Here is a 23,707-nt window from a genome sequence, read left to right as displayed (position 1 = left end):
GCAGGGAGGACCAGTGCCTACCTTTCTGGCAGTTTATGTACTTCGTCTTTATATACAGTGTTTGTGATTCAGCTGTATTCCTTCCTGGGGTTGTTAACACACCTTTTCATCCAGACTGTTGGGCTTAAAGTTAGGCTGTTTTTCTCTAAGACATGAAATGTAAATGTTTTTTTGCCAAATCCCTGAAGTGAAGCTCAGATTGATTTGCAGTGGAACAAACAGTCCTCTCAAATGAGTTAATGAGATGAGACCACTGAGCTCTGAATCTCTGGCATAGAGGAAACCCACAAGGCTCTTGACTGGAAACCTTGGGCGGGCGAGGTGATCACAAATCCTTCACAGACATGAGCCCATTGACCCAGTTTAACAAGTCAGAGGAAATATCCCATCTGACTAAAGGACTCCAGCTCTCATGTTACTCCGGATACATAAATATGAGCCTCACCGATCTCAGGTCAGCCGGGGGACCCCACTTCATGATAATTCAATTACTTTCATATAGAGTGGTGCAGTGATGATGGGTTTTTGTAGAAAATAAGATCTGTGGCAAACACCCAGTTACACATTTTGTTTAGAAGGATAATCTCCACATATTTACACAACCGTTATCATTTAGGAGGCGTATGCAAAGCTAAAGATAGGCTATACAGGAACTACAGCACGGCCACATGACTTCAGGTCACCACCGCTAAGCTAAAGGCGGCTAATGTTGGGCTATAAAGGAACTACAGCACGGTCACATGACTTCATGTCACCACCGCTAAGCTAAAGGCGGCTAATGTTGGGCTATAAAGGAACTACAGCACGGTCACATGACTTCAGGACTCATTCCTGCACCACTCTATTAGAACAGTTTACATTCTTAGCCATAAGACGTAAGAGAGTCAACATAAACAACCACAGGAAACCTCACTAGGTTTTAAGGGACCAACCTCAATATTCAACACAGATGTTGCCAAGTGCTCTTTAGTAACACATGAATATCCATGAGCTTTTTTTAGGGATAATCCAAATCCAAAATCTGCCTTTGGAGTATCATTCACCGTCTGCAGGCTCCAATGTTTGCAACCTAAGAATAGGCCAGTAATTCATAAGATAAAGTCCTTATGTGAAGTAAGTCAAGAGGCTTTGACCCTTTTTTATGGGAGTGTTTGTGGCACGAGCACAAATACATGTTTTCCATTCAAACTGGGACTCCTTCTGACATAATTAAGGCACAAAGCACTTTTCAGTCATTCCAGATAAGATCCATTTAGCAACTATACTTCATTACGTTTCAAAAGACAAATATCAATAATCCATGCAGTCATTTCTCCTGTCCAAAACAACCTGTGAATGTTTTTAAGGTTTATTTTCAAAGTGTTGAAGTTAGAGATGATTGATCTTAATATTAAACTTCATGGACCTCTTCCCCGTCTATTTTTTTAACCTTTCACATATAAGGGAAAGCTTTACAGTATGTGAGTCAAGAGGAACAACAAGATATGTAAATGCATTTATTTTCTCTTATCAAAATCAAATGTATATATTTAAATATAAGAAGCCTCCCCAAAGTGTGTTATTTTAAATCAAAATAAGCTAATGAGTCCAAACCGTACGTTTTCCATTACTGTTTGTAATTAGACACATTAAACAAGCCCTTATTATTATCTTCACTTTGGATATTCCCAGATTTGAGCACGTTTTCCGTGTCCGCAATTAAGAAAGGGAGCTCCGTGTCCTTCACTGACCTCTCAGCGGAGTCACAAACATCTGTAAACATCACAGCATAAACTAAATAGAACTCCACAGAGACATTTCCAGTTGCACATCGGACCCTTTTATAAGCACAATCTTGTTTTCGGCATCTTTCAACCCCCTATTTTCTTTTCAAACAAACATCCGTGTGTTGTTACATCGGTGTAAAAGGAGACGGACTCTGTGGCCTGAGAGTTTTTTTAAGAAGAGCTTTTTTTCTGTTCGATCGCCACCCACTTCCACGGCTGCGGTTTCCATGACATCCAAGCTTAATGTCAGAAAGTGTGTGTCCATTCTTCTGCAGGGTGTGTGTGTGTGTGTGTGTGTGTGTGTGTGTGTGTGTGTGTGTGTGTGTGTGTGTGTGTGTGTGTGTGTGTGTGTGTGTGTGTGTGTGTGTGTGTGTGTGTGTGTGTGTGTGTGTGTGGGAAGCTCCTCAACAGTCTAAAATTAGGAAAGTCAATCTCGCCTACCTTTGTGGAATTTAATGAGGAACAAAGTGTGAGAAAAGACGTTGAAAAATCCTGTGAGGAACTTAAAGGCAGAGAAGAAGGAAATCTTGCTGCTAAATTACAAAATACTTTCAAGTTAGAAATCTATAAATGAATCCTTTAAAGAAACAGTACGAGCATCTGTCCACCTGAGGACAAATGTGGAACTTAAAATACATCAAAAGTCCTCAAACTCCTTCGATTCATCGGTCGTACTGTATCTGACCTGATGTTTTAGTGGGACTCGACTCAATTGACACAGAAAAGTGAGCTAGAGGTGAGTTTGGTTCATATATCCAAAGCAAAAGAGCAAGACAAGCAGAACTGCCACTAATACAGACCAACAAAACACATGAAGCAAGTCTTCTATTAACTTCCACCCTGCCTGATTAGTGAGGGTTACATTTAAGAAGAAGATACAGCTGAAAGACAAAAGCTCTTCGTCTTCATAAAGAATCCATCATTTTCCTTTTCACTTTAGGCAGAATCTGTAGCATTTAAAGGCCTCCCAAATCTCCCAGTGTTAATTCAAATAATTGGGACGGAGTGACTTCTTGAAAACCCCAAAGCTATTAATTATCCAACTTCCAAATGTATAGTTTTTTTGGCCCCTAAATGTTGACTGAAAGTTCAAATGTTATATTTTGGGGGTTCTCGTTGTCGTCGCTCGGCAACAAAGCTCTACCAAGTTACTTACAGGCAGCCCCTCGCTCAGGTTTCACCTACAAGTCTGAACTTTGGTGGGCAGAGGTAGCATAATGACACGCACAAAAAAGCCTCATGGTATCAAGTAGTTCACCCAACAGGGAGTCGGCTATTTTGGATTTTTTGCGCAATTTCTGGCCCGTTTTTTGCTCGTTACAGGTACCACATTTGTCAGATTTCATCGAGTCAACTTCAAATTTAGTCAGTGCCCTTTTAAGAGCTTGTGGATCAGCATTTATTGAAAGCTGCATCGAACCCCCTCGCTGTAATTTGAAACATAGACACTCCAAAATGATCCAAATGTCTCATGGATGATCAGGGTCCACGCTGGAAGAACTTTGAACAACAATATCCACTCATCAGCATAGTGCCACCTACTGGCAACAGGTAGTAACACATATTAGCTTCTAACATCCTCCATCTCCCAACGCCTCAAACCCTGGGGGAGGCCCTCGGTGAAAGTAGGAGTAACACGTTTCTGGTTTCATTCATTTTTGCACTTTTTCTTCGAATGCTGGATTATATACGTCTTGTAACCACGTATATTTGGTACTGAAGTTCTCAGCACTGCCTCTTTTTAAAGCCTTTTTTATTTGCTAAATGTTTTAACCTGCCTCCTTTAATCTCAGTTGCATCGTTGCTCAGACGCAGCCCGGTCTAAATCCTGCTTTGTGTCGGCAATATTTTCTACAGGACACTACAAGTTCCATTAAAGATGATTCTGATACGAGCAGGACTGAAACGGTGACTGCCATTTGTCATTCCTCTGTAATCCATCTGTTTTAATTTATTCCTTTATGTTTCGCAGCTTACAGCATGAATGTGTATATATAGAAATCAACTCCCTGCAAACTGTCCAAAGGAGACGGGAAGAACAACTTTTATAAAAACTCTTCAGTATTTATTTTGACAGAACCAAAATGGGTATTTTCATGTATTAAAAGAACCGGGAGCTGAAGTGTGTCTGACTTTGTTCTGTTGCTATGTGACAGTTCTGATGAAGGCTAATTAAAGATAAAGACATGTTGATAATCCGGCTGTTGACTTTCTTTGTGAGTGCGTCGGTTAGCCGTCTGATGAAAGCGCCATTAAAACCTCACTGAACGGATTCCTGTTTCCTCCAGAGCTTATCCACACTGTCTGCTTCCTCTCTGAGGATGGGAAGCCACTCAGGAAGATTAGAAGGAAAAACTCTGTCAGATAAATCTCATAAAGATTACGTATTTTAGCGGAGATGGTGAATAGAAGCAGTGTTAAGGGAAAATCTGTTCTTTGCACTGACATGTCTTATATCTGATTATGTATAATTACTCGTACTGTTCCCTAACGAGAAGAACCTGCTAACTGGTTTAATGGACATGGAATTTTTCAATTATCTGACCAAAAGTAAAGAAAAGCATTTTAAGTTCTGAGAAAAACATGAGATAAAATAAATCTGATTCATTTTTTATAAATCAGATTTATAAAAAATGAATCAGATTTATTTTTAATAAATCTGATTTATTTTTAATAAATCTGATTTATTTTTAATAAATCTGATTTATTTTTAATAAATCTGATTTATTTTTAATAAATCTGATTTATTAAAAAGGTTTTAAAGAAACTGAATTTTCAGGAAAAAAGTGAAACACATTTTTTTCTCAGAATTTTCAGGAAAAAAATCTGATTTAAAAAGCATAATTTCTGAGACAAAAGTCAGAGTAAAAAATATATATACATCCTGAGAAAAGGTAAAATCCTGCTCAAACCTTAGAACAAAAAAAGTGATCTTTTGGGCGGCTCAAGAATAAAACAAAGTAAAGCCATAATCTCTTCCGGATGATCTGTGTGTTCTACAGGAGACAGCAGGGAGAGGAAGACCAATCAGAGAGTCCTGACACCTTTACATCCCATCAGTCACTGGGTAAGAGCGAGAGGGGGTCAATTATATAAGGGTAATGTGCAGAGAGCGTCCTCCTTAGTATGTTCTCCTTAGCAACAGTCTGCTATTCACAAATATCAGAACCCTAGAATGTCCAAATTGACCAATCAGAATCGAGCATTTAATTGAGTTCCATGTTGTAGAATGAAAAGTCCGGAGCTCATTCCCATTAAAGGGATACATCTTTTTGTCTGGTATCGTGCTGAGCCTTCTAACCTGGACTACAAGACAAACTCTGAGACAGATCCAAGGGAGTGTAAGTAGCATAGTCTCCCAGATATTATATATATATAATAGGTATAATGATAAGGCCCATTTATGGAGGCTGAGTCCACCCTGCATGTCGCCCTCTCTCCCTTTCTCTCCAGGTCTGTTCCATCGCTTAAAGGCCGGACGCCCAGACACAGACGGAGAGATCTGCTGCTATTTTAACCGTTCATTCTGGCGGTTTAAAAAGAGAACGCCAACATCATCTCTTGAGTTTTGAAGTATGCAAATGTTCATTGTCCCGATGCTGCAGCAGAGAAGATCCGGCTGGGACGTTCGCGGTATGTAAATGAACTCGTACTAAAGACATAGCAAAGTCCTCATTTGCATTCACACATGCTCTGACCCACACACACCGTCCACTCTGCAGGAACCTTCATTAACAATTAGCTGTAGATGAGACTCAGGAGATATTCCGGCTTTAGATGTGTAGGTAAAATAACTGAATGGATCGGGAATATTGAAATACTCCAAAGTTGCATTTCTTCCCAAAAACCACAAGAAAAACTCCCTGAAAACAAGAGGAATATAAACAACAGTAAAGTAATACATTAAACTGTGGTAAAAACACTCAGTGAGAAACAGAGCGAGTCCACGAGTCCAAGCAACAGCCAAACCACTTCGGACCTGGCGACCAGAGTGGATTGAAGGAATAGATGAACAGTTTTGGGGTGAACCAAACCAGGAGCACCGTAATATTGCATCTTTACTGATCCTTGCAGGACATATTGCAAATTCTGTCTTTAAGTTAAGTTTATCATTGAGTTCCAGAAACAAAAATACTGAATCATAAATAGTTAAAGCCAGGTCCTAATTATTGTGTTGAATAATGAATGATAGTTGTGTCATCCTTCATTCAGAAGTCTCCACTGACGCTAATAAGCATCCACAGAAAAGTCCCTGTCCTGGTTTGAATAAAACCCATGAAGGTATTTATATTATCATTCCTCAACTGTCTTCTTCCAGTGTGCGGCCATTAATCACGAGGAAGACTAACGCTGATGCGATTCACAGGTTTACAGAACGACACCAGGCATTCCTAAAAGTGATGCCAGTGATAAGTACAGACACTGACGCTGTGGTGGGAACAGCATGTTGGTGTTCCCAGTAAAAACAAACTGAGAATTCTGAGAAAAACGTCAGAATTCTGCAAATAAATTGAGAATTCTATTAAATATATAAAATAATGTTGTGAAATAATGTAAGATTTCTCCCAAAAATCCCAATTCTGCGAAAAGTCTGAAAAAAATGAATCTTCAGAAACATCTGGAATTTACGGTGGTGTATTGCTATCACACTAAAAAAAAAAATAAGGCTCAGTATCAAGTAATTACGTGAAAGTTTCTTGTTATAACAAGATCTTTTTCACGTTTAAACAAGATAAGTATCATGTTATTACATGAAATTATCACGTTATAACGTGAAAATATCACGTTATAACGTGAAAATATCACGTTATAACGTGAAAATATCACGTTATAACGTGATATTTTCACGTTTTTACAAGATATGCAACTATCACGTTATTCTGAGATAAGAAATCCACCAAGTCTGACTGGGCTTTCCTCCTGAACAACCCCAAGAACTTCAGTCGCCTCCTTAGCGTTGGCATGCTTATTATAATTCCGTCCATCCTAAGAAATGCCAATATCTCCCAGTGTCTCAGGCCAAGTAGGAAATAAAAGCATATATTATCAGAAACATCCATCTCGGGCAATTCGGTTGCGCGTCGGGCCGTTTTACTTCCTTTATAGGCTATTTCTTTGAAGCGAACGCTGTTTCGTCCATGTCATTATCTTGAAATAACATGATATTTTCACGTTATAACGTGAAATTATCACGTTATTTCATGATAATTATATTTTCACGTTATAACGTGAAAATATAATTATCATGAAATAACGTGAAATTATCACGTTATTTCATGATAATTATATTTTCACGTTATAACGTGAAAATATAATTATCATGAAATAACGTGATATTTATCTTGTTTAAACGTGATATTTTCACGTTTAAACAAGATAAGTATCATGTAATAACATGATACTTATCTTGTTTAAACGTGAAAAAGATCTTGTTATAACAAGAAACTTTCACGTAATTACTTGATACTGAGCCTTATTTTTTTTTTTAGTGTGATAGCAATACACCACCGTAGGAATTCTACAAAATATCTGAATCCTCAGAAAAAGTAATACTTCTGAAAAAAGTGCAAATTTTATTTAAAATCTGAATTATCCGAATTTATTTCCCCTAAAAAATTGAGAATTCTGTGGAAGTCAGATTTCTAAAGAACAGTAAAGAGAGGTTTAAAGAAAAGCAGCAAGAACTCCTTAAAGACGGACAGTGGTGCCGGGGATCAGTTCACACACTGCTGTGGTGGAAACGTTTTATCGGGTTCTGCACCTGTACCTGCACCTGTACCTGCACCTGTACCTGTACCTGTACCTGCACCTGTACCTGCACCTGTACCTGCAGCTGTACCTGCAGCTGTACCTGCACCTGTACCTGCACCTGTACCTGCACCTGTACCTGTACCTGCACCTGTACCTGCACCTGTACCTGTACCTGCACCTGCACCTGTACCTGCACCTGTACCTGTACCTGTACCTGCACCTGTACCTGCACCTGTACCTGCAGCTGTACCTGCACCTGTACCTGCACCTGTACCTGCACCTGTACCTGTACCTGCACCTGTACCTGTACCTGCACCTGTACCTGCACCTGTACCTGTACCTGCACCTGTACCTGCACCTGCACCTGTACCTGTACCTGCACCTGTACCTGCACCTGTACCTGCACCTGTACCTGTACCTGTACCTGTACCTGCACCTGCACCTGCACCTGTACCTGCACCTGTACCTGCACCTGTACCTGTACCTGCACCTGTACCTGCAGCTGTACCTGCACCTGCACCTGTACCTGCACCTGCACCTGTACCTGCACCTGCACCTGAACCTGTACCTGCACCTGTACCTGTACCTGCACCTGTACCTCCGCCTGTATCTGTACCTGTACCTGCACCTGCACCTGTACCTGCACCTGCACCTGCACCTGCACCTGCACCTGTACCTGACTTAAAGATCATTATGGGTTTTCCTCCACTGCGAGATGTACTCCTAATGTGTCAGAGTGACCCACAGCTTGGTTTCTGATTGATCACACAGTACTGGAAGATTTCCAGCTTTGAATTCTGATCCTTTTTTCGTATGTGTGTGTGTGTGTGTGTGTGTGTGTGTGTGTGTGTGTGTGTGTGTGTGTGTGTGTTAGATATGCATTGAATAATGATGGCCAGCAATGGAAAGAGGATGCATTTAAGGACAACGTATGAGCCGATTGATTTGACGCTGCTTTCATCGTGTGTTTGCAAATGTTGTCCTACTTGTTTCCTTGTCCTTTAGCAGGAAGTATTTCTGGATCCCCATCCGGTAAATCACCTCTAAATGAAAAAGAGAACAGACCTGACCACAACCAGAGACTGGAAGACACAACAGGCAGACGGAGATAGTGTAGTTAGCAGAGCAGCCAGCCCACACATCCAGGGAATTCAATTAGGAGGAGAAGCCCTTCCTGACGAGGGTTTAACGTGGTTACAGCGACAGACAGCACGCTGACAGAGCAGCTGAAACACAGCATGCATCCTTCACACTCACTGGAGATCCTGCAGGAGGGATTTCAGACCATCATTTTGGATTTCAGAGCTTATAATTGGAATCATTTCTGTACTAAAAGAAGGCAGGATCCTTGTTCACTAAATGTGTCCTTAAAGCTCCAATAAGATATGCAGCAGTTGTGTGAAGACTTAAATCAATCCATGCTCACCTGTTTGAAGGACCAGTTATAAATCAATGAAAGACTCTGACCCTGCAGCCCCTGAGAGGTCCCACTTGGTCCAAACACTTGACCCTAGTTTAATTGGTTCAATTGTTTTAGGAGCAGAATTCAATACTGCAGGTTTCACTCAATCTTTACCAAGGGTGAGTCGATGGTGGGAGGTCTTAATGTTGAAACAGGGAGCCCAAAACACAGAGGCATGGTTTTCCTTTGAGACAACGTGTATTCACCTGTTGTTGTTTCACCTCCCGTCTCCAGCTGTGTCTTGTGTGTCTGTGTCTGCGTCTTGTCTTTGCACCAGCTCTATTTTTAATTGTGTTTATATTCCTTATCTGCCTCCCCTGTTTTGTACATGTCTTTGGGTTCGCCTAACCCTGAGATGCTTTACATACTCATGGAAGTGTGTGCAGTAAAGCCCGCCTACAGTGCTGCAGGATCTGCCTTCTGATTGGCTAAGACACTTCTGTGCACAAACAGAAATGTATTGATCATTTAGGAGTGTTTGAACGGGCCTCATGTCATGATTTTAAACACAAATTAAAACACAATTAACTTAACTTTGAATTAGTACTGAAAAGCTAAACACTTTTACAAAAGTTTGTTCTGTTTAAGCACATTGTGACCGTGCTGTAGTTCCTTTATAGCCCAACGTTAGCCTTCTTTAGCTTAGCGGTGGAGACGTGAAGTCATGTGACCGTGCTGTAGTTCCTTTATAGCCCAACGTTAGCCTTCTTTAGCTTAGCGGTGGAGACGTGACGTCATGTGACCGTGCTGTAGTTCCTTTATAGCCCAACGTTAGCCTCCTTTAGCTTAGCGGTGGGGACGTAAAAGTCCTACCATGCAACAGTATTCTCTCTATATTTACATAATTGGACAAAGCTGTGACAATATACTGTGCCATCTACTACAGTTACAAAGTATGAAGCAGATTTATTTTTTGTTCTATATCCAGCTTCTGTTTCCTCTCTCTCCTGCTCTCTGTGGTTCCCTTCAGGATAACATTGTCTTAACTGTTGCACCGGACCTTATCCAAGACGCTGTGTATCAGGTCAGTGGAGTCCCTGTGGACACAAAAAACACTGAGCTGTGGAGCTGAACGTGAACTGAGGGAACACACACACGTTATAAAACATGGTTTGTAGTGGAGAGTTAAAGGTAACTCAGTGTTGGCGCTAGTTCTCTAGTTTATCACTAGGTTCACCCCGGTGTGTCGGCCAGAACACCACTGAAGGCCAAAGGTCAGTGTCCAGAAATGAGGAGCTGGGGTGATGCTTGACCTTCTTTAGTATGTCACAGTATGGTTTGGGTGTTTGTGTATGTGTGGTCTTCCAACAAGAGAAATGAACACAACACATGAATATAAAGTTAACTATACATACTCAAACAATAAACATAGAGGCAGCCGATGCTCTTATTCTCACACGCCACAGACATGCTACTTCCGGTAATCGGGTTAGCGAAACAATACGTCTAAAACTTTCAACCTCACAAACATTCATCCACATTATCTATATCTTAACACCTAAATAATGATTATTAAGGAACAACATAACAAACAGTACTGTGGACAACACTCACCGTCATTTACGCACTAACACAACACCGCACCCTGAAACCTTCCCGCAACTACTTGTAATGGCCACCGTCTGACCTAGTGCCACGTCACTCAAACACCTGAGCTAGCCCCTCCTCCCCTCATCAGCTACACCCAACAACTGACAGCACTGAACACCAGCACAACTTTGGAGCCTTTTCTACAAGGTTAGTATGGGGCAGTACGCTGTCCACAGAGATCTTATTAAAGTCATACAATACTGTCCAACCCCTTCATTACACACCTATTGCATCATTACACACACTATAGAGAAGGGGGGGGGGAGAGAGAGAGAGGGAGGGAGGGAGGGGGGGGGAGAGAGAGAAAGAGAGGGGGAGGGGATGGATGGATGGATGGATGGATGGATGGATGGATGGATGGATGGATGGACAGACAGACAGACAGACAGATAGATGATAGATAGATAGACAGACAGACAGACAGACAGACAGACAGACAGACAGACAGACAGACAGATAAAGAGAGAGATAGACAGACAGACAGACAGACAGATAGACAGACAGACTAGATAGATAGATAAAGAGAGAGATAGACAGATAAAGAGAGAGATAGATAAAGAGAGAGATAGACAGATAGACAGACAGATTGAAAGACAGACAGACAGACAGACAGACAGACAGACAGACAGACAGACAGACAGACAGACAGACAGACAGACAGACAGACAGACAGACAGATAAAGAGAGAGATAGACAGACAGACAGACAGACAGATAGATAGACAGACAGACAGACAGACAGACAGACAGATAGACAGACAGATAGATAGATAAAGAGAGAGATAGACAGATAGACAGACAGATTGAAAGACAGACAGACAGACAGACAGACAGACAGACAGACAGACAGACAGACAGATAGATAAAGAGAGAGATAGACAGACAGACAGACAGACAGATAGACAGACAGATAGATAGATAAAGAGAGAGATAGACAGATAGACAGACAGATTGAAAGACAGACAGACAGACAGACAGACAGACAGACAGACAGACAGACAGACAGACAGACAGACAGATAGATAAAGAGAGATAGACAGATAGACAGACAGATTGAAAGACAGACAGACAGACAGACAGACAGACAGACAGACAGACAGACAGACAGACAGACAGATAGATAGATAAAGAGAGAGAGATAGACAGACAGACAGACAGACAGACAGATAGAGATAAAGAGAGAGATAGACAGATAGACAGACAGATTGAAAGACAGACAGACAGATTGAAAGACAGACAGACAGACAGACAGACAGACAGATAGATAGATAAAGAGAGAGATAGACAGATAGACAGACAGATTGAAAGACAGACAGACAGACAGACAGACAGACAGACAGACAGACAGACAGACAGACAGACAGAGATAAAGCCCATTTGATCGACTATTTTTACATCAAGTCAGTCTTTATCTGTCTGTTTGACCTCCCTCCCGCCTCAGTTTCTCTGTACTGTCGCTCGTTAAGACCTAATTGGCTTCCCACTGGACCGAGTGAATGATGCGTTATGGTCCACCTCTGTGTCTCCATTCTGAAAAGCACCACATGAAGCCGAATCAGAACCTGATCCCAGAGCCATTGAGACGCAGGAAGCCTCTGTTTTCCTTTTGTAGGAACAATAGACCACATGCTTCCTGTCACAATGGAAACCCTTCCTCTCTGCACGAGTTTAAATCTGAATAACACACGATGGTGTAATGTGAAACCTCAATGCTTTTAAAGGAGATCTTAAAATCCTGCGAGATGTTTCATCCCTCATGCAAATGATCCTTTGTGAGCTAAAATCAGAATCTCTGTTCTTTGAGGATCCATCAGAGTGACTGACAGCCATTACAGCTTTTCAGCTTCAGCCTAAAGTCGTAAATGGATTTTCCCTCCAGACGTCCATTTTCATTCCCAGATAAAATTACTCCGGTGTGAGGAGGAGATATTAAGGAGGCAGAAAACACAATTGTTCTCATCCTGAATGCTCTACTTTAAAGAGTCCTCTCCTGCTGATGTTCAGGTGTATATCAGTATGTAGAGTCTCTACTTTAAAGAGTCCTCTCCTGCTGATGTTCAGGTGTATATCAGTATGTAGAGTCTCTACTTTAAAGAGTCCTCTCCTGCTGATGTTCAGGTGTATATCAGTATGTAGTGTCTCTACTTTAAAGAGTCCTCTCCTGCTGATGTTCAGGTGTATATCAGTATGTAGAGTCTCTACTTTAAAGAGTCCTCTCCTGCTGATGTTCAGGTGTATATCAGTATGTAGTGTCTCTACTTTAAAGAGTCCTCTCCTGCTGATGTTCAGGTGTATATCAGTATGTAGAGTCTCTACTTTAAAGAGTCCTCTCCTGCTGATGTTCAGGTGTATATCAGTATGTAGTGTCTCTACTTTAAAGAGTCCTCTCCTGCTGATGTTCAGGTGTCTTTCAGTATGTAGGGTCTGTACTTTAAAGAGTCCCCCAGTAGTAGTTGGCATTGAAATTGCACTGCGAAATGGAACGTTTGAAGATGTGATACAGGTTTATGTTAAGTTTCATTCATAAATCTGGATCCCATCTCGTCTACTTTACGGTCTCTGTGGGACTGTTAATACTCATGTTTCCTCGTTGTGTGGCAGAGGGATTTAACTTGTTTGGGGCAACAACATTTCCTTTACATTTCAGATAGGGAGCTTCTTCAGCAGTTCTGTGAGGCTGTTTCTGTCCGGGTCTCTGCAGCAGCGTTTGGAAAAGATGAGACCATTCATCTAACGCATTTCTCAGCCTTTAAGCGAGATGAGGCCATTTATATTCAGCTGTGTTGCAATTTGGTTATGTTGAAAAGGAAGCCAGCTAAAACAAAATACATGTAGGCAATATACTGTGGTGGGTTTTCCAAAGAGGCTATCACAAAAGTGTGTATAAATGAATGTCAAACAGAATCATTTCATATTTATTCTGCACAGAGTTACAGATAGATGCAGAAACGGATGCAACAAGTGCAAATAGTCTGTTCTTTGGTCCCTAAAACAAAAATAATTATAAACACTTTACTCTAATTTAAAAATGAACTCATCCATAGCTACTGCCGTCTGATTGACGCCATTTTAATTTGACTAAATGATCTCGTCACCGGCGCGGTGTCAGTGCCCGAATCTGACATTAGTCTCTTACCGTGGAGGTGCAGCCGGAAGCATTGCTGAGGGACCGATGATAAAGCTTCACAGGGTCAGAACCTGAGACAACACGAGCTCCATCGGAATCAGGGTGAGTTTACCGGCCACTGTTTCTGTGTCTTATTTTAACCCGCTGCACCGGAAGTATCAGCGCTACGTTCTTAAAGCCGTTCATGATAGCATGAAGCATGTGAGCTAGCGTGTTAGCCTGCTGAGTCACAGCGTGGCCTGCTAACACAAGCTAACAGAAGCTAACTGGAGATAACAGAAAATAAAAGTATTCGCAGCTCTTTATATTAATTTCAGCTTCAACTTATAGCGGAATAACATTTAATACATCTCTCTGTTCCTACATATAGTGGGTAACTATAGGAATATAAACCAGTCAGACTAATCTCCATGCTAACTGTTAGCTCTTAGCTCTCAACCAAACTCCTTTAGGAATAAACTGTTTTTAAGTTTCTGAAATTAATCCCTAATTTATATATTTTAACACTTTTAATATTCTGTATTAACGGTTTTAATTCAGTCGGCCGTCGTGTTACTCCCTTTAAACAGACTGTAATACACTTTGATCAACATTATTAGCTAACTGAAGCTAAAGTGAAAATTAAAGTAGTTTTATATTTAGACAGATAGATGGCTAGATATTCACTTTATTCAGCACACATTGGGAAACTATTTTAGATTTAGACTAACTTTAGGAATATAAATGAGTAAATAAGCCCTGTTGGCCCCCCACAGAACTACCTTTTTAGAAAAGCGTTGGTGGTGTTTAAATCACAAATCAAAACTCAGCTTTTCAAAACTGCTTTTAATCTGTAAACTAATGTCGTTTTACATATTTAAGTGTGTTTTAATTATGTTTTGATGAAATGTACCTGTTTTATTTATTATATTCTCTTTTTTTTATTGTAGATGTCATAATATAAGTTGTTTCTGCTGCGTTATTTCTGAATTATATTAGGAGGTCCTTAAATATCCAACACAGTTGTTCCTAAGGACATAAAATGCTGGTTGTGGGCCGGTTCATCCATCTCCTCTCTGCACTCCTCTTCAGATGAGTCTTCAGATGAGTCTCAGTTGGACTCTAGCTGTTCTCCTTCTACCTTTGTGGCCTCATCCTCAGAGTCCTCGGATATGAGCCTCCTGTGTGCTGTAATGCCTTGCCAGTTCCAAAATGACTACTCCAGCACTAATGCGCAAACTTCTAACCATGGCTGCAGTGCAGACACAACCTGAGCCAGAACCAGAACAAAGTCCAGTTTAGTTTTTGGTCTCACTACTCAAATTCTTTTATTATTGAATTAGATTATAACACAGTGTGGACTTCTAAGAGAAAACACTTTTGAAATTACACACACACACACACACACACACACACACACACACACACACACACACACACACACACACACAAACACACATACAAATACACACATGCATATTTTGGTCAATGACAAATAAAGCTTCTAATAAGGTATTTTGCAAAAGTATTTTCAAAATTGATGGAATGCAACCACATTTTTGTAAAAATATTTGTGTTATCCTCCTATTTATTCTGAGTGAATTTTTGTTGCAAGTACAGCGAGAAATTGCACGTCAGGATATTGCACATTCCGACTTGCCCTGCCCCTATGTACAGTAGTGCAGTTGGAATATATACATTAAGGTGCAGATGAAATTAAGAGTAGAATTCCATCATCAGTGTTGGCAGTGTTCAGTTCTCGTATGGCTCTGGAGTAGAAGCTGTTCTTCAGTCTGTTTGTTCGTGATTTGATGGACCTGAAGCGTCTGCCAGAGGGCAGCAGGTCAAACAAATGATGTCCAGGGTAGGATGGGTCTTTCAGTATGTTGGCTGTATATTATGTAGCATCCGATTTTTACATTTGAATAAAGAAAAATGATTATACAAATGAATGTAGTTAATACAATAGCTATGCTATGTACATCTAATCACACACACAAACACACGCACACACACACAGGGTTGGGTATCGTTTGAAATGTATCGATTCTGCTTATCGATCCGTTTCGATTCCAAAATGGTAAAAAAAAGAGTTCAAGTGTTTAGATAACAAATATCTTTATTCTTTTGAGCAGGAACTGAAAATTTCACAAACTAAATAGTATTTACTAAATGCATATAATACAAATGTAGTACGCAGTACCTGTGCTTTATGTTACACTGGGGTAGCAGCAGTGACACCTTGTAGTAGACAAGCAACATAACAAAAGGAAACCCACACAACTCCTCTCGGAGCCTTATCAGACAAGCTCATTGTCTTTAATACGTACGCAGGTTTTCTTCAGCGGCAAAAAGCTCCTCAAGCGGTGACATTATAGCCCTCTTGCAGGGAGGTGGCTGCTCCTCCTCTTCCTCACTCTCTTCTCCTTCTTCGTCATCATTCTCTCTTTGTTGTCTTTTCTCCCCCTCCGACTGTATTGTTAGACTATCTTCACCACGGCCCTGTTCTGTTGGCTATTCAGACTCAGTCAGCTTTCCTGCCATCATCTTCTCCTTGACCCGGTCCCAGACAGTGCTGTCCTCCACATGGTGTTTGAAACAAGGGTCTAATGCAGTGGCCTCTTCAAGAAAGTTTCTGATGCCATCAGTCTGGTACCGCTTGGAAAGGTTTACCCAGACAGCCTGCTTAAGGTTGGATCCAAACACTGTGTCTCCCTCATCAACAGTGAAATGCTTCTCAAGCTTTTGGAGAATTGGAAAGATCTTACCGCAAGTGGGTCTCTTTTCGGAAGAAACAGTGTGGATGTGTATAACACCACTAAGCTCAGATTAGATTTTTCCACCTCATACCAGGCAGAAATCAACTATTGGTTAAGCTATCTCTGGAGGAAGGCGTGTACTTCGGATTTAGGGCCTTGGTCATTTCCCTGCACAGAAAGATTCAACATAACAGTACCTGTTACTGTACAAGTACCCTACAATCCCACAAACCTTTTTTTTTTTACCTTGCATACCTAAATGACGGAGATTTGACCACAGAGAAGGGATGAAGCCCTTTTACTACAAATGCTGTTACCGCTCTGTGACACTCCTCCGTTTTTTCTTTGGTCAGCTTTCCTTTTAATGCTAAAGAGAACGGTGTGTCGCGGGCAGCTCTACCTGTCTACTGGACATAGCGGGGTGCTACTAGTGCTAGCTGTTGATAGCATACTCGGGCTCGGAGACCGCAAGACATCAAAGACTGTACATTCTTTGACATTGATGCCGTGCTCTTAAATGTCTGCTCAAATTCGAAGCACAACCTGACGAACGGCTAATTAACTTCCCACAGGCATTGCACTGTGCCTTGTCGTTGTCTTTTTTTGGAGCGTTTACCGCGTTCCATCTTTGATAGTGTTGTGACTGGGCCATGCATGCTGGTATCTAAACAAATCACACTGCTGCGTTGATGCATGACGTAGTCAGTTATGTATACAGGTCCTGTCAGATAGCCTTTGTCCGTGCAGATATGTAGCCTTTTTTTGTAATACTAAAGGGTGACCGTTTAAGAACCGTTAAGCAGAACCAAAATTATATATTCTTTATGGATACCTGGTACCCAGCATTTTGTTATATGTTCTCATTTGGAACAGAGTTTCGGTTCCCAACCCTACACACACATCTGCCTTCTGCTTCCTCACACCCTGTTATTCCCTGCTTGTCCCACCGGAGTCCAGCTCTCAGCATGAGGAGAGACATGTCACCTGCTGACCACAGAGCAGGGAGAAGCATCTCTGGCTCTTTCCACTCTCTCTGCTCCTTTCATTTGTGCAGTATAAGAAATATGCAATTCCCCCTCTGTGACTAACTCTGCATCAAGTCATCAGTCTCCCAGCAGGGGGTCTGCAGTCTGTAATAGAAACATCCTGACTCAATTTAAAATCTGCCTTTTTTGGTTTTCTCTTTCTGCTGTTTGGAAGGTGAGAGAGAGCAAGGTATAGACAACATTTATTTACTGAAATATTCCTATTGTGGTTATTGAATTCACTCACAGAATCCATGCCTTTTCCAAAGTTATTTACCACAAATTAGGAAAACCAGTGCTGATTAATATATAATAATATTGTTCTACTGTAGAGAAACCTACCCACACATGTTGGCATGGATGCTTTTATTTTGAAAGGAGATATTTTTGTTTAAACACTCCTAGTGTTTGCATTCATTATTGCACTTTAGGCGTTTTCAAAATGATCAGCCGTCTTTCCATAACTAAAGAAAGTATACCTGTAATATCTTCTGTTGACTATACCACAATCACTTCCCTATGGGAGGGTCCCCACGGATCCTTAAAAAGTCTTACATTTAGTTTTTGATATTCAAGGTCTAAAAGTGTCTTAAAAGGTCTGGAATTTTAGGAAGGGAGGTATTACATTTTACCTGGGGCAGAATGACTGAGTGTGTCTATTTTTAGTTAAATGTGTATGTTTTATTTGACCGGTAACGTTACTTTATATCCTGTAACGGCCAATACCTATTGGTTTTTTACATGAAATAGGTAGACTAGCGCACACTCCGCTTAGTAGGTGGCGGTGGAACGCCTTGTATGACTGTGCTCTGCATTTTAACGTAGAAGAAGAACGTACTTATCCAGCTGCCGTGGAAAAAAAGGAACACGACGCTGAGGTTAACGATGGGTAAATGCACATGTAATTATAAGTGGTTGGAGGATGACAAGTGTCGTGGCTGGCTGAAGCCGTCCAGCTCCTATGAGGCGCGATGCGAACTTTGTCGAAAAACTTTCAAACGTGGCACAATGGGGTGCAGCACTGGATTCGCACATGAGATCATAAAAACACAAGCGCTATGCTGCTATCCAAAGGAGTACAATGCCCATAGAGTCGTTCGCTGGCGCTACTTCTAGGTTGGCTGTTACAACTAATATATCCACTCTGGCAAAGTCTTCAGGCCCCACTTCCAGTCAGACACCATTCCACTCATTTTCACCCACAGCCACGTTGAAGGCAGAAGTGCTGTGGGTTTTTCACACGGTTAGTCGTCACCAGTCATGCACCTCAAACGACAACATTCACACAGTCTTCCGTGAAATGTTTCCCGATTCCGAAAGTGCTAAAACTTTCACTTGTGGAAGGGACAAAACCGCGTACCTTGTGCGGTTTGGAATAGCTCCTTGCATAAAAAAGGAGCTCATCTCAAGAGTAGATGAAGATTTGTTTGTCATTATGTTCGGCGAGAGCATGAACAGGACCACCAAGAATAAACAACTAGTCCTGCGGCGACCGATGAGACTGGCAGCCACGTTTCATCCCGTGTCTTTGGATCACAATTTCTGGGCCATTGAAATGCAATACAACTTTTTTTTGTGTTGGTATTATTTTATCCTTTTAGAGGTTTTAAAAAGGTCTTAAAAGCCATTAAATTTGTACTTAAAAAATATGCAGATACCCTGTGAACTTTATAGCAGCTGTATCGAGCCAGCTCCAGACGGACTCAGAGATTTAAAACAATGAGACTCATCACAACCTGAGGAGTAAAGGAAGTGCAATGTGGTGATTTGGAGAATAAATGTACTTTGGATTTCCTTCGCTGACTTCCATAAAGCCCCTCAGAGGGCCTTGTTAGAGGGTGACAGAGTGGAAGTGATTCAGCGTACCTGTGTTTTCACACTGATGCTCAGGAAAGGATGAGAGCCTGCTGAGGGAAATCATGTCTTGAGTGAATCATCAGTTCAGGAGACTTTGTTCAGAAATGCAAATGTTGGAATCTTCAAATCTTCCTACAGTCATAGTGGCCTTGTACACGGGATTATGTAAAGGACTCCCAAACAGCTCACAGACTGATACATCCCAGTTCTTCTCACTTACTGCAAGAAGGGTCAATCCAATGAAGGCCATGAATTCATCTTTGACAGTTTTCCACTCTTTTTCTGTAGCTGTTGCTACTCTCTGTCCCTCCAAGTTTGTGCACTTCATCACCTCTTGTATGATATTGTCAGTGATGAAGAGCTCCCATGCATCTTTTGGTGAAACAGTGGTGGTAAGCCCTGACCGACTCCTGAGGATATTGTGGCTCGGTGTTCTGCCCTGGGTGGGAGGTAACTCGCTCCAGTAAGAGCCCTTACGACTCATTCTGTTGGACGTGATTTGGACTTCACTTTCTTCTTCAGAGGACTCACAAGAGGAATCTTCTGTGTCTGATTGATCCTGTTCAGTTTGTAGAGTTGGATTTCCAGGGGGACGACTGCCACTGCCACCTGGACAATAGTCTGGGTCCTCATCATCTGAGATTTCAGATTCTGAGTCCAACCCCGTAACTGCTTCTCCAGCATCTGTAGGACCATTTCAGCTGTGTACCTAGCAGCCATGACACCTTCAATACATATAGTAATGTTAGCTATCTTAGTTAGCTAGCTATAAAGTAGGCTAATTTGTTGATAAGAACATACTCTTTCACACAACAGTCATGAATGACACACACACAATATTTTCTGAGGATAATACTTACACGTATCAGATCTTGCTGTGTAAAATAATCTTCCTGAGGGGTGACGCTTCTGACATAGTCTGTGTGGTCCACAGTTAATTTATTCCTGACAGCCACAGTTGATAAGAATCAAAGGTTCCCATTGGATTCCATAGAAAATGCATGCGGGTCATTTTTGACCCACTTATGGAAGCTTGGGGTAGTAATACAAAAACTACAATTTCTTAAAATGTATAAAAGGTAAGTTAAACATTTAAATGGCGTTATATCAAAAACATGTTTTTGAGGAATACCTAGAATATGAAATGATAACAGTTTTTCATTACGAAGATATTTCAAGTAAACAACCTCACCGGGTTATGTTTGACCCACTTATGCATCTAAGGGTTAATAAACAAGGCCCTTCTATAACTACAGGCTAGATCAAATGTAAGAAAGAAGCATTAGAACAAGACCCCTCCTTGTAGAGAAGGGTCTCCTTGAACTACTTACACAGAAATACACACACACACACACACACGTATAAAAACAGTGAGTTCACAGCACGGCAAAAAGTGAGTATTAAAAAAACAGTAAACAGGTGGAAGCAGTTCAAACTTTTTCCATCACATCAAAAAGGCTGCAAGAAGCTCAGTACTTTCCCCTGAGACTGCAGGGGTGGGGGCCGGGCTACGAGTGGGTGCTGACGGGACTGCAAGATCCTCGAGTAAGGGGTGACGTTTGCGTCTTCTACAGCAGTGATTTTCAACCTTTTTTTAGCCGCGGCACATTTCTTACATTTACAAAGACCTGGGGCACACCACCAACCAAAATGACATCTAAAACAGTACATAATACATATAGTTTCTAAATGTATTCATACTCACTCAGTGTGAAACCTGGGCCTGTTTCGATGAACTCAAAATGGATATCCTGGCAGGAATGGTAGAAAGACACACACGAAGCTCTTCCTCAACAGCTCTCAGTCTCTCTGTTTTTATCGCAGTCAAGCTTGAGAAGCTCAGCTCACACAGATATGTGGTTGAAAACTGGAGCAATGTCAAAATAGCTTTGTTGGCCAGAATGGGGAACTCCTTGGCAACAGATAACCAAAAACTGTCCAAAGGAAGATCAGCAAAGTTTAGCTTTAAACTACGATCTTGTTTCAGTTCAATGAGTTCCTCTTGCTCCTTTAAAGTCATGTCCTTTCCATCAACGGATGCTGAGCTGTATGGGTCCCTAACCCAGTCAAGGCATTCTGTGTAGGCTGAAGAGAAATAAAATGACAACTTCTCCTCAAGAGTTTTCAAATGTGTGCCAATCCCCTCGCACATTGCGGCAGTGTTGCCATCATGCAGTTTCTTAGTGAGTGGGAACATCTCAAGGTTGCCAGAGCTGCACTTTTAAATGGAATCCGTTCATTTTATCAGTGCTTGTAAGCAGGTTTTCATTTCGGCCTTGCATCCGTGTGTTCAGTTCATTCAGATGATGAAATATATCAGCCAAGTATGCCAGCTTTACACACCACTCACCACTCATCAAGCAGCTTTGAGTAATCGGACCTCTCGTTTGTCAGAAATCCTTTAAGTTCCTCTCGCAGCTCATACACACGGGCCAGCACTTTGCCACGCGACAGCCACCGGACCTCCGTGTGGAGCAATAAGACTTTATGTTCCGCTCCCATTTCCTCACACAAAGACCAAATAAGCGACATTTCAAAGGTTGCGTTTTCACAAAGTTCACTATGTGCACAACATCATTCAACACAGGAGCTAGATATGCTGGTAAGGCCTTTGCAACGAGGGCCTCACGGTGCAAAAAACAGTGCGTAACAATAACATCTGGGTTTCTTTCTTTGACCCTACTTACGCAGCCTTTTGTGCGCCCGACCATGGCTGCGGCTCCATCAGTGCAGACACCTGTGCAGTTTTTCCACGTAAGCCCGCTTTGGTCAAGATGTTCTGACGTGACCCGAAATATTTCCTCTCCTGTTGATTTTTCTGGCAGTGTCTTGAAAATAGGACGTTTTCTCTAATGGCTTCTCCATCCACAAAACGCACGTTGGCCAAGAGCTGACAATGTCCACTAATAACCGTCGTCTCATCTAGTTGCAAGGCAAATTTCTTACTGATGTGCATCTTTTCCAAAACAACAGTTTCGATGTCCGCAGACATGTCATCAATACGTGTGGCAATTGTGTTATCTGAGAGAGGCACTTTAGCTATCTCTTTGGTCGCGTCAGGGCCGACCATCTCATTTACAATGGCTTTACAAGCTGGCAGTATTAATGCTTCTGCCACAGTGTGGGACTTTTTTGATTTGGCTACGAGTTCAGCAACGTGGTAGCTATAGCTTTGAGGGCTTTCAGATGAATCAGGCCGTTCTGGAGGTCCAATAGGATCTGGTTCTAAGAAGTGTCAACAGGGTTAGATGAGACCACACAGGGTGAAAGATGAGGTGGGACACATTTCCAACCCATCCCGACCTGAGAAGACTCCATCTCCTCTCACACAAAGGTGTGCAGCAGACACTTTGCCACCGATCAATTCATAGAGCCAACGACCCTTGATGGTCGGAGAAGGCTTGTTAAAGGTGCTGTACCGAAGCTTTTTCAATGGAATAGCTATACCGTTGAAATACCATGGCGTAGTGTGTGGCAGAGAACAGAGCAGCCCATTGAACCAATCCGCCGACTTGGAAACCACAAAAGTCATAGTAGTCCGATTGTTCTGTAGATGGGAGATAGTCAATGTACATGTTCCCACAGAGTCTGTTTTTATTGTCATCTGTCATTCCTGCATTTAAATGTGGTTTCCTGTAGCCTGGACTTCATAGCCTTTGTGCACTGAGCTCTGAGTGGTCAGCAGACGGTGCTTTCACTTGATTGGATCTCTTGTCTTAAACAGAACTTGCCCAAGAACAGGTGCGATGTTCAGCATATGCAACCATGGAGAAAGACCCAGGTGAGAAGTGAACCAGGACTGAAAGGTTCACTTCTCACCTGGGTCTTTCTCCCCACAACCCCACATCCTGTTTCATAGTACAGGCCACTGATGTCCAGAACTTCCTGGTGTTCTCCCTGAACTGTAGACACAAAAAGAATATGTGTGGTGACTATCCCAAAAAGCTAACTTGATGAGTCACCTGATGTTGGTTCGAGGAGTGTCTTAACTCGATTCCAGAACGAATAAAATTGTGCAAAAATGATCTCTTTGGGTGATGTTCCCATTTATTGTAACAAAACAGAAATGCACCATGTAGTTGATTTGGATTGAAGCAAAAATCAAAAGTCACTGGCTTTCTCTCTGGCTGTCGTTCGGTAAGAACTGAGTGTTCCCCACCACCATTCCACTCAAAACTAATCATCCCCTCATTTGAGGCAGCTGCTGTGTGGTAACCAATCAAACAGAAACAGAAAAATACTACACCCTTGTGGTCAAAATAAAGTACTTGCACAAAACACTAACTAAAGAATGGCTCCTACAATGTGTTTGCGCCGCGGCTGAAACCTCTAACCTGGCACGGTGTCCGGTAACTGGAACTGCACACCGTAAACAAGCTACTTAGAGACTCC

General features: G+C 41.7%; 1 long non-coding RNA gene across 1 annotated transcript; it reads left to right on the top strand.

Moving 5' to 3' along the window:
- The first annotated feature begins 13,672 nt into the window (after window positions 1-13,672).
- LOC134860249 (uncharacterized) lies at window positions 13,673-15,622 on the top strand. Its single transcript, XR_010165215.1, has 2 exons — window positions 13,673-13,797; window positions 14,767-15,622. It is a non-coding gene; the product is annotated as an uncharacterized LOC134860249 (long non-coding RNA).
- Window positions 15,623-23,707: the final 8,085 nt, after the last annotated feature.

The sequence above is a fragment of the Eleginops maclovinus genome, chromosome 23, assembly GCF_036324505.1.
Source record: "Eleginops maclovinus isolate JMC-PN-2008 ecotype Puerto Natales chromosome 23, JC_Emac_rtc_rv5, whole genome shotgun sequence".
Lineage (NCBI taxonomy): Eukaryota > Metazoa > Chordata > Actinopteri > Perciformes > Eleginopidae > Eleginops > Eleginops maclovinus.
The sequence above is the reverse complement of the archived record's forward strand: the minus strand, read 5'-3'. Positions and strand labels throughout refer to the sequence as shown.